The sequence below is a fragment of the Leptodactylus fuscus genome, chromosome 6, assembly GCF_031893055.1.
Source record: "Leptodactylus fuscus isolate aLepFus1 chromosome 6, aLepFus1.hap2, whole genome shotgun sequence".
NCBI lineage: Eukaryota > Metazoa > Chordata > Amphibia > Anura > Leptodactylidae > Leptodactylus > Leptodactylus fuscus.
The window spans coordinates 39,062,478-39,078,112 of NC_134270.1; positions in this window are offsets into that span (position 1 = coordinate 39,062,478).

Consider the following 15,635-nt stretch of genomic DNA (forward strand, 5'->3'; position numbering starts at 1 on the left):
TTTTTAATACTGGTATACAGTGCCATTGTCTGACTGGGAATTCAAAGAATATATGGGGGTTATGTGCACCCACAATTTTTAATACTGGTATACAGTGCCATTGTCTGACTGGGAATTCAAAGAATATATTGGGGTTATGTGCACCCACAATTTTTACTACTGGTATACAGTGCCATTGTCTGACTGGGAATTCAAAGAATATATGGGGGTTATGTGCACCCACAATTTTTAATACTGGTATATAGTGCCATTGTCTGACTGGGAATTCAAAGAATATATGGGGGTTACGTGCACCCACAATTTTTGCTACTGCTATACAGTTCCATTGTCTCACTGGGAATTCAAAGAATATATGGGGGTTATGTGCACCCACAATTTTTAATACTGGTATACAGTGCCATTGTCTGACTGGGAATTCAAAGAATATATGGGGGTTATGTGCACCCACAATTTTTACTACTGGTATACAGTGCCATTGTCTGACTGGGAATTCAAAGAATATATTGGGGTGACGTGCACCCACAATTTTTGCTACTGCTATACAGTGCCATTGTCTCACTGGGAATTCAAAGAATATATGGGGGTTATGTGCACCCACAATTTTTAATACTGGTATACAGTGCCATTGTCTGACTGGGAATTCAAAGAATATATTGGGGTTATGTGCACCCACAATTTTTAATACTGGTATATAGTGCCATTGTCTGACTGGGAATTCAAAGAATATATGGGGGTTATGTGCACCCACAATTTTTAATACTGGTATACAGTGCCATTGTCTGACTGGGAATTCAAAGAATATATTGGGGTTATGTGCACCCACAATTTTTACTACTGGTATACAGTGCCATTGTCTCACTGGGAATTCAAAGAATATATTGGGGTTATGTGCACCCACAATTTTTACTACTGGTATATAGTGCCATTGTCTGACTGGGAATTCAAAGAATATATGGGGGTTACGTGCACCCACAATTTTTGCTACTGCTATACAGTTCCATTGTCTCACTGGGAATTCAAAGAATATATGGGGGTTATGTGCACCCACAATTTTTAATACTGGTATATAGTGCCATTGTCTGACTGGGAATTCAAAGAATATATGGGGGTTACGTGCACCCACAATTTTTGCTACTGCTATACAGTTCCATTGTCTCACTGGGAATTCAAAGAATATATGGGGGTTATGTGCACCCACAATTTTTAATACTGGTATACAGTGCCATTGTCTGACTGGGAATTCAAAGAATATATGGGGGTTATGTGCACCCACAATTTTTAATACTGGTATATAGTGCCATTGTCTGACTGGGAATTCAAAGAATATATGGGGGTTACGTGCACCCACAATTTTTGCTACTGCTATACAGTTCCATTGTCTCACTGGGAATTCAAAGAATATATGGGGGTTATGTGCACCCACAATTTTTAATACTGGTATACAGTGCCATTGTCTCACTGGGAATTCCACAAATAATTTGGGGATTCATTCACCCTACATCTCAGGCTCTTGCCATATTCACCCAGGTTGTTAGTGCTGCACCAGCTCGTTCCCAGACAGCTCGGCCCGAAAAACACGTTACCTATATAGAGGATTTGGACAATGAAGACAACATGTTCTAAATCTAATGTCTGCACCTTCTCCAGAATTAAAATAAAGGCAGCGTTTAACTTTCAAATAGCACTGCACAAAGGAAGAGCTTATCAGCTTGTCTCATGACATGCTACTGAAAAGTTTCATTTGTGTATCTTAATGTAAATATAGTTGTATAAGCTTTTTGGGTTTTAGGCACTGCCAAGTTATTTATTACCACCCGCTCCCTTATAATGATGATGACGCCAAAGTCACTGTGGGTGTTCAGAGCTCACAGCTTTGGGTGACATTTGTCTTGCTCTCTGTCGGTACCAGCTGTCTTTTTGGATACCGTAAAGTTATGTTGACTTTATTAACAGCTATAGAAGCTTTAGCCAGGTTGTGACGGTGTGTAACCCTAACAACACTAAGTGGGATACACATTAATAGTCAGTCTATGTACGCTAAACGTATCACTGAAGTAATTTTTTTTCCCTCTCCCCTAATATAAGAAAGGAACAGACATTAGACCTAGACCGGGGTTCGAGGCTTGAAAAAATCCAGTATTATTTGTTCTTCATGATGTGAAATATGTGTTGAAAAGCAACCCAAGATGAAGTCAGCCATGTGTGCCAGTGTGTTACTTGGCATGCCTTTGCTGGCCCCAACTGTAAGGGTCACTCTCCATTTCCTCCATTTTCCACTCCCCTTCACACCATTTGTGGTGAAGCAATGGGATGCACTGAAGTGCACCCTCTAGCCTCGTGTGGGATAGGGACATCAGATGCCACTCCAACCCCCTCGTCTTCCTCCGCCAGCCAACGGTGCGAAGATGAGAGGAGTGTGCTCTGAATGTTTTCTGCCTAGCAGAGGCTAGTTCTCACTTACGAAAATGGCCCCACTTTGACCTGTATATCAGGCACAATGGTGTAGGTTTCAAAGAAACATGGCACCAACAAGTTGGAAAACGTGGGCCATGCGTGGACCGTGTTTGAGTCTGGCAAGCTCCAGATCTGCTACCAGGTTCCAGCCATTATCACAGGCGCAAAAATGCCAGGCCCCAGGTGTAGCAGGGAAAAAAAAAATGCCATCTCAGCCAGGATGGCATCCCTGACCTCGGAGGCACTGTGCTGTCTGTCCCCCAAGCTGATCAGTTTCAGCACGGCCTGCTGACATCTCCCCATGCCAGTGTTACAGTGTTTTCCGCTAGTAGCTGGGGTGGAGGTTGCAGCTTCGTAGGGTTTCAGTCTACTCCTGCCATGAATTTTGGCCTGGGAGAGGAGATAGGCCACCCCAGTTTGCACCCGGGGAACAGACTCCACCACATTCACCCTGCCTGTCATTAAAGATAAGCACTGCAGCATCCCTGACCACAGGCGCTTGTCCATGTGTCGGTGGTCAAGTGGACCTTGCAGCAAAGCGCAGAGCTCTGGGCCCGACTGATGTTATGGGACACATGCAGGCGCAAGGCAGAGACAGCACACCAAGAGAAGTAGTAACGGCTAGGCCCAGCATAGGGAGGTGCCCCAGCTGCCATCTGCTGACGGAAGGCCTGGGTCTCCAGAAGCATAAACAAACACCAACATCTCCAGGGCCAGCAGTTTATCGATGAGGCTGTTACAGGCTTGGGCATGGGGGTGGGTTGTATTGTACTTCTGCCTGCAATGAAAAGCTTGGGAAATGTGGAGTGGCTGGGAAGAGGCGCATGATGATGCAGGCCAAAAGGGCGCATGAGGGTGAACTCCCCAATGTGTCAGAGATAGGTGTGTAGGTGTCCTTGCATCATATACTTGCACCATATTTGGCTTTGGAAGTTAATTTTGTGCCAAAAAGTGGTTAAGACAGCGATCCCTCAGCTACTCCCGTTACACTGTCTATTGAAGTTACCATCTGTGGAAGTGGACCACCATTTCTAAGATCCCAAAGGAAGCAGGCAAGAGATGTGCAGTTCAGAAAAAAAGATGAGAAAATAAGTTTAGGCTGTAGAGCACAGAGGGATCGGAGAGGACAGAGCTGGTGTCGGCCAGGTATTCCCACAACATGCGCCTATACTTGTCCCTCCTGGTGACACTAGGCCCCTGAGTGGCAGTAATTTGTCCAGGGGGGCCATTAACGTGTTCCAGACCTAGGAATAAGTCTTCCAACAAGGTAGAGTTTTGCATGCCTTTGCTTCTACCCACTGTTTTTGCTGCTTAGCTTCCCTCCACATCTACTCTGCTTTCACCCCTAAACATCACCCCAGTTTATGCCTTTGCTTCTACCCAGGTTTTTTGTTGATTTAGCTTCCCTCTACATCTACACTGCTTTAGCCCCTAGACATCACCCCTGTCCATGTGGGGTCGGTGGCCTCGTCATCCACCAACTCCTCTTCCAATTGTGCACTGCCCCCTTACTGCAAACCGCACATGACCACAGCTTGCCTTGATGGCAACTGTGTCTCATGATCCCCACTTAGGTCCAGACAAGTCGGTGGCGGGTCCAAAACCCCAAAATTGGAAGGAAATGGCAGATGCTGCAGTATTTCTAACACCTGTTCCTGGTGCTCGGGCCTGGTCTGTGTTGTACCCTGCACCCTGCTTAACGCATCTGCCATATCCGAAGTTGTGCTGAGCGCATGCTAATGTTTCGTGTCCAGTGCAATGGATGGGATGGGATTTCACATAAGTCTGCCACCCATGGCCACTCATGGTTGAGCAACTGAGGGAGTTGACTTTGACGAACCCGAGGGTTTTGGAGTTGGAACTACATCAAAGGTCTGTGCTGCTCACACACTCTGCTCAACACATGATATGTTTAGTGCCAGCAGTGTGGAGACGTCGCACAACAGCCGTTGTTCCAGCAGGTACAGGCGTTGTAGGAGTGCATAGAGGCTAGCAGCGGCAACTATACACTTTAAAAACTATCCGCACAAGCGCCACACTTTCACCAGTAGCTCAGGAACATTGGGGTACCTTTTTCAAAAGATTAGCAGCAATGAGTTAAAAACGTGGCCCAGGCATGGAATATGTTGCAGGCTGCCAAGCTACAGAGCCAATCCCAGGTTACGGCCATTATCACACATGACAACATGCCTGGGCCCAGGTGCAGTGGCAAAAACCACATTGCCGTCTCATCGAGGATGGCATGACTCACTTTGTAGGCAGTGTGCTGTCTGGCCCCCAAGCTGATGAGCTTCAGCACGGCCCGCTGACGTCTCCCCACACCAGTGTTGCAGCGTTTCCAGCTCGTAGCTGGGGTCAATTTAACAGCGGAGGAGGGTGGTGTTTCAGCCCTCCTCCCAGGAATGTTGTGTGGGGAGACAAGTCAGGCCACCACATTTTGCGACCCGGTCCACGCCTCAACTACATTCAACCACTGTGCCCAAATTGAAAGGTAGCGTCCCTGTCCGCATGCACTTGTCCATTCGTAACTGGTCACATGGAACTTTAGGGCTAAGCGCTGAATTTAGGGACCGCCTCATGTTTGGGGGAAAGTGCTGGTGTGGACGGCACAGTGCGGTGGCGCAGTAGACACTCTGCCCAAAAAGGGCAGAGTGTCCCCCAGCCGGGATTCCAACATCTCCTGGGCCAGATTTCTTGAGATGAGGCCGTTGAAGCCTTGGGCATGTGGGTGGGTTGCGCTGTACTTTAGCATGAAATGAAAGGCTTGGGAGATGGGGAGTTGCTGGGAAGAGGCGCATGATGGCGCGGGCAAAAGGAGAAATGGCAGGAAAAGGTGAGGATAAGGGTGAACTCCCCAAAGTGTCAGAGGCAGATGTGGAGGTGTCCTGGCTCCTGGTCTGGACTGCAGCGCCAGCCCTGTCAACAGTGGAAGAGGCAGTGGCCGCCAGGCCAAACGACGATTATCCTGCGCTTGCTCTCACCCACTGAGCCCAGGGCTTGCCTTCCAAATGATGGCACCCGCAAGAGGTGGTGAGATTCCTCTCCGCAGATCTCCAAACCATCTTGGACTTGCAAATTGCACTAAATTTGTCATGTAACTGACATGTATATGATGAGTCTATCCATTGTCTGTTCATTTTGGTGAAAGTCAGCCTGTCAGCTGACAGACAGCTGTGCTTGTCAGTGATGATGTCACCGGCTGCTTGTACCCCCAGTTTTTGCTGCTTAGCTTGCCTCCACATCCACACTGCTTTTGCCCCTACACATCACCCCTATCCATGCCTGTGCCTCTAGCCATAAGTCTGCCACCCATGGAAACTCATGGTGCAGAAAGTGAGGGAGCTGACTCTGAGGAACCCTTGGGTTTTGTAGCTGGTACTCCATCAAAGGTCTCTGCTGCTCACACACCCTGCTGAACATACGGTATCTAGGGTTAGAGCGTGTGGTGACCTCGCACAACAGTAGGTGCTTCAGGCAGATGTAGGCCTTGCTGGAGTGTATTGCGGCTAGCTCCAGGTACTGTAGACTTGGGAAAGTGGGTGTCCAAGTGCCGCACTTTCACCCTTAGCTCAGCTAATTTGGGGTATGTTTTTAAAAATCATTGCACTACTACATTGAACATGTGGGCCAGGCATGGAACGTGTTGGAGGCTGGCAAGCTCCAGAGCCCTCCAACAAGCTAAAAAACCTGGCCCCAGGGGCAGCGGGGATAAACAAATTGCCATCTCATCCAGGATGGCATCCCTGACCTCAGAGGCAGTGTGCTGTCCGTCTCCCAAGCTGATGAGCTTCAGCCCAGCCTGCTGACGTCTCCCCACACCAGTGTTGCAGCGTTTTCAGCTCGTAGCTGGGGTAAATCTAACAGCGGAGGAGGAGGAGGGTGGTGTTTCAGCCCTCCTCCCAGGAATGTTTTGTGGGGAAACAAGTCAGGAAAATTCTTGAAACGGGAGAGTTTTGCATCTTTGCCCTTGCTGCCTATGGACATCCCTTTGCCTCTAGCCACCATTTTCCCTGCTTTGCTTGCCTCCACATCCACACTGCTTTTGCCCCTAGACATCACCCCAGTCCATGCCTTAGCTTGTACCCCCAGTTTTTCCTACTTAGCTTGCCTCCACATCCACACTGCTTTTGCCCCTAGACATCATCCCTATCCATGCCTCTTCCCCTAGCCATAACTCTGCCACCCCTGGAAACTCATGGTGCAGAAACTTTGGTTGCTGACTTTGAGGAACCCTTGGGTTTTGTAGATGGAACTCCATCAAAAGTCTGTGCAGCTCACACACCCTGCTCAAGATATGGTATTGTAGGGTTTCAGCGTGTGTGAATGACGGACAACAGCCTGTGTTTGGACAGAGGTAGGCCTTGCTAGAGTGTTTTTAGGCTAGCAGCGACTCCTGTGCACTTGCAAAAGTGGGCGCACAAGCGCCGCATTTTCAACAGTAGCTTCGGTACATTTGGGTATGTTTTTAAAAAACTTTGCACCACTAGGTTAGACGTGGGCCAAACATGGAACGTGTTGGAGGCTGGCAAGCTCCAGAGCCGCTACCAGGTTCCAGCCATTATCACAGGCGTAAAAATGCCAGGCCCCAGGTGTAGCAGGGAAAAAAAAATGCCATCTCAGCCAGGATGGCATCCCTGACCTCGGAGGCACTGTGCTGTCTGTCCCCCAAGCTGATGAGCTTCAGCACCGCCTGCTGACGTCTCCCCACACCAGTGTTTTAGCGTTTGCCGCTAGTAGCTGTGGTGGAGGTTGCAGCGTCGTAGGGTTTCAGTCTACTCCTGCCATGAATTTTGGCCTGGGAGAGGAGATAGGCCACCCCAGTTTGCACCCGGGGAACAGACTCCACCACATTCACCCTGCCTGTCATTAAAGATAAGCACTGCAGCATCCCTGACCACAGGCGCTTGTCCAAGTGTCGGTGGTCAAGTGGACCTTGCAGCAAAGCGCGGAACTAAGGGTCCACCTGATGTTGAGTGACACGTGCTGGTGCAAGGCGGGGACGCCACACCGGGAGAAGTTGAGACGGCTAGGGACGGCATAGTGAGGTGCCACAGTTGCCATCAGGTCCGGGAAGGCGGGAGTTTCAACAAGCCGGAACGCCAACCTCTCCTGGGCCAGCAGTTTAGCGATGTTGGCGTTCTAGGCTTGCGTGGGTGGGTGGTTAGCGGTGTATTTCTGCCGGCGCTCCAATGTCTGAGAGATGGTGGGTTGTTGTAAAGAAGCGCCTGATGGTGCCTTTGATGGTGCAGGAGAAGGAGATAAGACAGAAACAGGGGAGGATGAGGGAGAAGTCAACAAAGTGGCGGAGGCAGATGAAGTGATGTCCTGGCTCGTCCTCTGGAGTGCATCGCCAGCACTGTGAGCAGAGGCAGTGGCATGAACGGCGGGCGACGTTTGTCCTGTCGTTGCTGCCTGCCACTGATTCCATTGCTTGGATTCCAAATGACGGTGCATTGAAGTGGTGGACAGGTTGCTCTTCTCAGGGCCCCTACTCGATTTCGAGAGGCAAATTGTGTAGACGACACTATATCTGTCCTCGGCGCATTCCTTGAAAAAACTCTACACCTTCAAGAAACGTGCCCTCGATGGGGGAGTTTTTCTGGGCTGGGTACAAAAGGGAACATCTTCGGACATTCCGGGTCTGGCCTGGCTTCGGCAAAGCAGCTGACCTCTGCCTCTGGACATGTCTCTGCCTCTAGCTACCCTTTTTGGTGCTGCACCTGCCTCAACATCCACACTACTTTCCCAGCTTGACATCTGCCTTGTCCAGGTGGGGTCGGTGTCCTCGTCGTCCACCACCTCCTCTTCCAACTCCTGTCTCGCCTCCTCCTCCTGCACAATGCGCATGTCAACTGGCTGCCCTGACAGCAACTGCGTCTCATCGTCGTCGATGAGGGTGGGTTGCTGGTCATCCGCCACCAAATCGACCGGAGATGGAATGGAGGAGACTCTAGTGTTTGAGCATCTGGACACAGATACTCGTCTGTTAGGTCCGTGGAATCGCGAAATGGAGGGGCAGGTTGCGGTACAGTCAAAGGAAGGGAGAACAGCTCTGAGGAGCAGGGACAGTTGGGGTTATTGTTCTGGGAAGATTGGGATTTTTGGGTGGAAGGAGGACAAGACTGTTGGGTAAGAGGAGGTAGAGGCTGACTGGCTGGTGGACAATGTGCTTTAAGCGTTATCCGACAGCCATTGCAAGACCTGTTCCTGGTTCTCGGGCCTACTAATCTTTGTACCATTCAGCCTAGTTAATGTGGAACTTTTGTGCAAAGCGCAGAACTTAGGGCCCGCCTGATGTTAAGGGACACACGCTGGTACAAGGCTCAACTCACCCTAAGTGCCAAAAACACTGCTGGTGCAAGGCTCTACTCATGCCAAGGGCCTCAATCTCTGCTGGTAGCTCAGCTTAAGGTCATGTAACTTTGTTTGGAAGGGCTCATGTTAAGGGCTAGAAAAGTGAATTTTGGAAGGTCTTACCACATCTCACACACACACACACACTCAAAATGACAGTTAAGGGTGAGGGCTTTTGGAATTCCCATTGCCTATTCCATTTGTGGTTGTCATGGGGAACGTGATTTAAAGGGGTGGTTGTTACTGTTTGTTGAGCTTAAATTGGGGTTTGTGTCCATCCATTTGGGGAGTAAAGAAGGTTTCCAGGTATTTTCCCACTTTGATAGAGGTTTTTTTGAATGTGGAAAGTGTGTAGTTGTTAGGCAGTGATGTTGGGGTAATAGAGGGTCTTTGGTGTGTTAGATGCCCCCAGACATGCTTCCCCTGCTGTCCCAGTGTCATTCCAGAGGTGTTGGCATCATTTCCTGGGGTGTCATAGTGGACTTGGTGACCCTCCAGACACGGATTTGGGTTTCCCCCTTAACGAGTATCTGTTCCCCATAGACTATAATGGGGTTCGAAACCCGTTCGAACACACGAACATTGAGCGGCTGTTCGAATCGAATTTCGAACCTCGAACATTTTAGTGTTCGCTCATCTCTATTAATAACTAAAGTTCTGTAACATACAGATATACCTTTTTAACGTATACCTAGATTATGAAAGATACAGATTTCTTTATATGAATTATGCGACAATCTGCGTCACTATGTCGAGGTCCCAGAATATTGGATGGTCTATAAAGAACAAATGTTGGATTATGGCAATTGATAAGAAATGACATAATAGATGCAGTTTTACAAAAACGCGGAAAGCAAATTGTGATTCATGCCCATCAGCACATCCATAGAAACCAAACATTTACCACTTACTTCACGAAAAGGAACAGCCTTGACATCTACAACATGTTACTGAGCCGGAAATCCTTTGTTTTTGTCTTTTTCGAAGAGATTTTTTTTTGTGGAAAATGTTAGCGCTGTCAAACTAAATACATAATCCGACAATCTATAAATATATATGAATATACAACCTATTAAAATATTATGTGATTGTCATAAAAGGTTCCATCTTGAAAGGATCTTTTTATTTTTACGCAGTAAATGGCTTTGTAAGACGGTAGACTAGAATGTAATATGTCTGTATAGTATCTGCCAGCAAAAACTTGTTGCTTGTTAAAATACCCGCTATAATTTTTGTGGCTGTGGGGGCACTGAAGGGGTTAATGGCAAAGATAGTTGTTGTGAAAAAGCAGGTCATAAGCGTTGCGACTCCTATGTCATAAGAGATACGGCGGTTGGTCTCGCCAGGTGATTTCGGTACAATTACGCCAGCTGATTGGTATCGAAGGTATACAGCGGAGCGGAGAAGAGTTGTCTGGTAGGGTTTTCCTGTCTATAAATTGAAGACAACCCTTATACATGCTGAGACTCCATAGAAAGCATATTTTCTTAACTATCGTCTTCAAGATTTGTTCGTTTCACATCCCAATGTGGACCATAGCACTGCGTCGTTGAATGCTTTCCTATACTGAGGTACTGTTGTAACCCACACACATGGGTCAGGACTTTTTTTTTAACTATATGGTGAATAGTGCTCAAATGTGATATCATCCCATGGAACAAGGGGCTGGTGACATACTGGATCAGATGCTGTGTCAGGGCAGGTTCACATCTGCACCCCATCTCCGTTTTATGGGTTTCCATCTTCTGCCCGAGAAACTGGACAGAAGACAGAAACCTGGCAGTCAGTGTCTGCCCGTGAGTGTCTTCTAGTCTATGCGGCAAAACCATTTTTGTTTTTAACCGGACACAAAGTCCTACATGTCTGACTTTGTGCCCGGTTAAAAAAATACGGTTTTGCCGCAGAAGACGCTCATGGGCAGTCACTTTGCAAACCCATTCAAGTGAATGGGTTTGAAAACTGTTGGTTTTCGTCTCATGTCCAGTGTCTCGAGCAGAAGACGGAAACCTGCAAAGCGGAGTCCGGGCACAGGTGTGAACCTGCCCTAACAGGCACAGAACTTAAGTAAGGATAGACTTGGTACTGGGGCTGAGAAAAATCTGAGGCATTTCCACATATTTATATATTTGCTGTGACCACCCATTACAGGAGCAGTCCTGGAAGTGATGATATGGCCCCCACAGAGCCCTGATCTCAACATTAACCAGTCTGTCCGGGATTACATGAAGAGACAGAAGGATTGGAGCAAGCCTACATCCTCAGAAGATCTGTGCTTGGTCCTCCAAGATGTTTGGAACAACACTCCTGCCGAGTTCCCCTTAAATTTCTCTTTTGTTAATTTGCTTCATTGTGGTTATTGACAAAAGTATATTCGTATCACTTCTATTTTGTAAGGCATTCTTATTTTGCAGCATTGATTCCACATGGCTACTCTATATATAGGATGCCTGTGTGCCATTTGGTAGGGCGATTCCCAGCCGAGTGACATTTTTTCTGTTCCCTATTGCACTCTTCAAGGTGTATTATTTTACATCAGAATGTGCATTGGCTGTTTTACTTAAACATTCCCAAATTTCTGTGATTTTGGTCTTATCTAATTGACAGGGTCAATATCCACTTTTGGGCATTTGCTTATGTTGCATTGAAGACATCACTACTCTGTTGCCATCGCTGTATTACTGAGAGTGCGTTTTGTCGACCTACTGTGTACCAAGGCGGGGACTGATGACCTGGTGTCACACAGAAGCAACCTGCCTGTACCATGTCACAGACTCTTTCCATTGAGTTTGGCTATCCTCCAAAGATACCCCTGCTATATGACAATACTCTTGCTTGGGCAAGGAGTAGGGAATAGAGATGAGCGAACAGTAAAATGTTCGAGGTTCGATATTCGTTTCGAGTAGCCCCTCAATATTCGACTACTCAAATCGAATATCGAACCCTATTATAGTCTATGGGGGGAAATGCTCGTTTCAGGGGTAGGCAACGTTCGATCAAATTATACTTACCAAGTCCACGAGTGAGGGTCGGGCTGGATCCTCTGAGAAGTCTTCTCCTTGCAGCGTCCCCGCGGCATCTTCCGGCTCTGAATTCACTCTGCCAGGCATTGGGCCTGGGCAGAGCCGACTGCGCATGCCTGCACTACAAGCGGACATGCGCAGTCGGCTCTGCCCAGGCCCGATGCCTGGCAGAGTGAATGAAGAGCCGGAAGATGCCGCGAGAAGCTGCACGGAGAAGACTTCTAAAGGTAGCAGAAGAACCAGCGTTGATTGGCCGACTGTATAGCATTCAGCCAATCAATGCTGGTTCTGCATCAAACTTTTACATTCGAACAGCGAGTGGTACTCGATCGAGTACGAGTATTTCGAATACCGTAGTATTCGATCGAATACCTACTCGATCGAGTACTACTCGCTCATCTCTAGTAGGGAACTCATGAAATCTTTCAGTGTTAAAATGACCCTGATCACAACCTGGAAGAAGACGTCTATGAATTAGGTAAGATATCAATATGTTGTAGCAAAGCCGCCTTCCATCAAGTGACCCTGTCCTTTACACAGCAGGATTGTTTTCATTGAGTAAGACAATGTGCCATTCCCTGGGTGATTGATATTAATATGATGTGGCTGCGGACAGGTGCCGTACTCAATGAGTTCTCTGAATAGTTCTGGGACTTCTCCAACATTTTATCCAGACCATTAAAGTCATATTTGTTTAGCCAAGAGTCACAGAGGGAATAACATTTTTGGATGGCCCCAAGCCGTGTAACTTAAGTTCCGACACTACAGGTGGAAGACATTAGCCAAAAAGGAAAATCATTTAAGAGCAATAGAAATCCACTCGTTATCTTGCCGGCTTAATAGCCTTATTTTCTCACTCTGCTGTATAATGACAGCTCTCGGTGCTGGCGCAAGCTGCCTCTCCCAGAGTCTAATTGTTTTTAAATGTTAATAGAAACGGATCACACGGTGCCCATCAATCTGCTCTCAGGTAAGTGAGACGCAGCCGCCTGGACTCTCCGCTCTCTACCGGTAATTCTCAGCTTCTTAGCAGGGGGGCTGCAGCAGGTAGCAACACAGAGGCAGCACTCATTACAGTCTGAGTACTACTCATCATAGCAAAAGCCTCTTATTACATTAACACGTAAAGGGGCGCCCCACCGAAACTCCAATTAAAGACAATTCTGCATCTAATAGATGCAAATTATTAAATGTTTTATTCATCTGAGAGATGGTTAGGTGATTTTGCTTGAAACTTGGATTTTAGATATGAACGTGCATTAACTTTGTATCAATGTGGCTATAATGTATATTCCTTGTATGTTTGTAGGTATCGTGTATGTTTGGCCGTTTGATTATAGACAAATCATGGGGGGGGGATTTATTCTTAATCAAGTCCCCAGTTGATGCCTGAATTGTTATAGTGGTTATGCCATGTAAGACTCTATCCTTAGTCCCATAGCCTTAGTATAAAGGATAAAATGCTGGTCAGTGGGTATCTGACCGCTGAGACCCCTACCAATTCTGAGACAGGGGGGTGTTTTACCCCATTGTGAATATAGTTGCCAAGATTTGTCAAAAAGGACATCATTGTAAACTGTTGCTGAATAGCTATCACTTTGTGTTAGGTGTCCCATCCAAGGGCATTCCATTATGTAAGGTCACACACCATAGAGTAAAGAGCGGCCATATTAAAGATAATTATAGTGAATGTGTCTCCTGCTTACGCTGAGCCACTATCACTTTTTAGATAAGATCCGAGTATAGTGTTAGGTGCCCCATCCGAAGGACCTAACATGATACTTGGACCACTGCTCTTGTCATCAGCAGTAATTAGATGCTATTACAATACTCTTTGGTGCGGTAGATGGAATGTCCTTGGATGGGGCACTAACACAAAGTGGTGGCTATTCAGTAACAGTCTGCAACAATGTCCTTTTTGACAAATCTTGGTTTCATTGCCTTATAGATGTGTTTTTGGACATCTTTCTGTCCACTGCTTTCCCACTGGCATCCTTGAACTGTCACTTACTGCCATGCTGCCTTCTCAGTCTGGTCGGAGACTTTTTCAAAACAATCCTTCCCCATAGTCCTTAATAAATCCTGCCTCACCCTCCATGTCATGGATTGTTACTGTATGTTCCTTCCCCTTCTTTTCCAGCAGTCAGGGGTATAGCTACCAGGCCCTGGAGCCTAAGGTTGCCCAAAGACCTCTCTACAACATAAGGAGAAACCAGTATTACATATAGCACATTGCAAAATTTTGCATTGGGTTCCTGAAGCTTAAAGTCACACCTCTATGAGTACTATACAGGAAGGACCAATGGCCCAACAACAGTACTTGGATCACTGCTCTTGCCATCAGCAGTCATTAGATGCTATTATAATACACTTTGGTGCGGTACCTGCCACTGTTTAGATAAATATGTAGCAGGTCCTTCTGCCCCTTTGGGCCTGGTCAAGGTTACACCTCCTAAGACTTCAATTGTGACCTTGGTAGGAGTGGTTAGTGACAAATATTTACTATGCCATCATTTTATGATCTGTGGAGGTTCAATCTCTGGGACCCCATTGTCCCAGACCTCTAGGACCTCTAGAAACACACCCACCTGTATTGGGGGCTGACACTGGCTCTATTCAATTGAATTAGGTTAGTGGATTTTTCTTGGAAACATAACATGCTTAAAGTATATGGCAAGTTGTTTTATGTGTTTTCTCTGTAGGACAAAATAGGCAGAAAAAATGTTAAGAAAAAACACTTGTAAAGGATAGGCTATCAATTTTACATTGGTGAGAGTCCAAGCAGTCTCAAACTGAAGTTCCGTGATTCAACATACCCTAGGAAATAGATCCCTTCAAATTTGGGTCACTTCTATTGACCATTATTGTGTTAGAGGCTGGGACTCCTGGGAGATCCTCTTGTGGGCCATTCCGACACTTGGTCCAATTGCATGTGGGCGAGAGCTGCACTGCTCACTTGTACTTTTAATAGCGGCCTCTTCTACTATTGTACCACAATAGAAAATTATGGATCTTCTTCATTCTCTGGACCCTATATCTCGGAAATTCACATAAATAAGACATTTATTTCTGCTCTCCGCCTCTTGTAGGGTTGCAGTTCACTTTGTATAGAGGTGTATGATTTCCTCCAGTCCAGCGACACTCAGGTAATGTACATGTAACCTGTATATTCCTACACACTTGCCAGTACCATTGAATGGCTCCCAGGTTATTGTACATGTCCTTCATAGCCAGAAATGGGACAGAGTAGAGGTGGTCATGAAGGCAGTTAATGTATATGGTCTAGCAGGTGTGTCTCCAAAACCCCGACTGTCCTCACAAGGAGACAGAGGAGGAAGGAATGCACAAGCACAGCCACCGCTGCTGATCTGCAATGATGGCCATAATCCTAAAGAAAGATCCATTCACAATGAAAAGAAGAGAGGGACAGACTTACTGAATTAAAAGATTTGCCAGACAGGTAAATTCCTTTAGGTTATATCTTCTAATAAGTATTACAATTTCCTTATGTGTTGATGTATAACTCAGAGTAACAAAACATCTATTAATTCCACAGGGGGACTTAGGGCCCCTTCACACGGAGTAAACGTGCCGCGCATTGTGGCGCGTTTACGGCGCGTGTACGCCGCGTTTTTTACCGTGCGCGATTACGCCGCGTTAACGCCGCGTAAACGCGGCGTTAATGCGGCGTAATCACGCACCGTAAAAAAACGCGGCATACACGCGGCGTAAACGCGCCACAATGCGTGGCGCGTTTACTCCGTGTGAAGGGGCCCTTAGTATTAAACTGTTACAGATTTGCCCTTA